The sequence below is a fragment of the Petaurus breviceps genome, unplaced genomic scaffold (genome assembly GCF_028583685.1).
Source record: "Petaurus breviceps papuanus isolate PSGF00001 unplaced genomic scaffold, PetGlider_PUasm1.0 90845, whole genome shotgun sequence".
Classification (NCBI taxonomy): Eukaryota; Metazoa; Chordata; class Mammalia; order Diprotodontia; family Petauridae; genus Petaurus; species Petaurus breviceps.
The window spans coordinates 25630631-25632640 of record NW_027187359.1 but is presented as its reverse complement, the minus strand read 5'-3'; the positions used below and the strand labels follow the sequence as shown (position 1 = coordinate 25632640).

The following is a 2010-nucleotide window of genomic DNA, read 5'->3' as shown; positions in this document are numbered from 1 at the left end:
TTGTGTATGTACATATTTTAAAGTAATTCATTACCCTTTACTTGGCTCAATTTGGTGGTCATCTCTGTCAATTGTCAGAGAAGAAATACTTTTTATCAGAAAGTAAACTCAGTAATTGTTGTCGTGAGTCCAATTGGCTAAGGGATGGCTCTCACCTTATTGACTTACTACCCACTGACTTTTAGTGGCCTGTAACATCATGCATTTATAGTATTCCTGGATTTGTTGGTTCTATGTACTTACCTCTCTGTTTTTATACAGGAACAAAAAAATGATCCTGTATAATGGAACTCTGGAACATCACCTTGGAGAACAGTTTCTTCCTCATTGGATTTCTCCAGGACAGTAAGTATCCTGGGCTGGTTTGTGCCACAATCATATCCCTCTACCTGGTAGCTGTGATCAGCAATGGCCTCCTGCTCCTGTTGATTGCTATGGACAAGAGGCTGCATGTGCCTATGTACTTCTTGCTCAGCCAGCTCTCACTTATGGATCTGCTCCTTACAACTGTCATTTCCCCCAAAATACTTGTGGATTACTTGCGTGGCCAGAGCACCATCTCTTTTTTAGGCTGTGGATTTCAGATGTTCCTGTTACTGACAGTTGGAGGGGCTGAAGATATCCTGTTGGCCTTCATGGCATATGACTGCTATGTAGCCATCCAACATCCCCTGAAGTATATGGTCTTCATGAGACCAAAAATTTGCTGGTCCATGGTGGCCACATCCTGCCTCTTGGCATTCATGAATGCCCTTGTGCACACCATATACATTATGCACTTCCTTTTTTGTAGGACCCAGGAGATATGACACCTGCTCTGTGAGATCCCTCCTTTGTTGAAGCTGGCATGTGCTGACACCACAAAGTACCAGTTCATAGTATATACAGCGGGAAGGACCTTCCTCTTTATTCCCCTCTCTGTTATTCTTGTCTCCTATACACTAGTTTTGACTGCTGTGTTCCACATGCCATTAAAACAGGGGAGACAGAAAGCTCCCCTTACATGCTCTCCCATCTGACAGTGGTTGGACTCTACTATGGAGCTGCTTTGCTCATGTATGTCCTGCCCAGTGCTTACCATAACCCTCCTCAGGACAATATCCTCTTTGTGTTCTATACCATTATTACTTCAGCCCCGAACCCCCTGATCTATAGCCTGAGGAACAAGAATGTACTAGGAACCCTCAAGAAACTGCTAGGGAAAGGCCCCTCAGCACCAAAATTGTAGAACCCTAAACAGACCTTTGCTTTATCTTTCAGCTGAAAATGAGTAGCTAGCAAATTCTCTTTAGGCTTGTTTCCATTTGTCTGGAACCATCTCATGGGGCACAATAATAAAATTTCACCTTTTATTGTTCAACACTCCTAAATTTTATACCTGAGGTCATTCAGGAGGTGAGAGGCATTCACAGAAGAGACAACAAAAGAGAAATTTTAGAGAAGTACAAAATATTTGATTTCTCTAATTCTTGGAAATAATTGTGCCCAGGTAACAAAACTCACACTTCATAACTCATTCTAGAATTTTTTTTTAAGGAATTGTAGTCCAAAAAAGCAGCCTATATCTTAAAGGGTACACTTTCCTAATTTTTAAAACTAACATAAAACTTGTCCCTCCTTAGTCTTGTGACACTTTTCTCAATCTTCATGATTTTCAAAGACCACAAATAACAACTCATCAATCACCTATGTGAACAGCATCCCCTGTATTAATTATTTTCCCATGAGTCTATTCAGCCTTTGCTTGAAGATGTCAAGGAAGGGTAAATCCATTACTTGCAGAGGAAATTCACTTTTGACTAACTATGTTAATGAGTTTTTACTTTTATCAAATAAAGTTGAGGGTCACACATTGAGCAATATTGGGTATAAACAGGAAGCTACATGCTAGAAATGGAGAACTATTCAGAAGATACAGTGTAAAACATGCTACAAGGAGGCATGCATAACTAGAAAAAAAGGCCAGTCACATTGTGACAACAAGGAATAACATAGACATTGTTGCATTGA

At 40.3% G+C, this 2010-nt stretch overlaps 1 pseudogene; it reads left to right on the top strand.

Annotated features, from left to right (window-relative positions):
- The first annotated feature begins 284 nt into the window (after positions 1-284).
- Positions 285-1228, top strand: LOC138149298 (olfactory receptor 2AG1-like; annotated as a pseudogene).
- Positions 1229-2010: the final 782 nt, after the last annotated feature.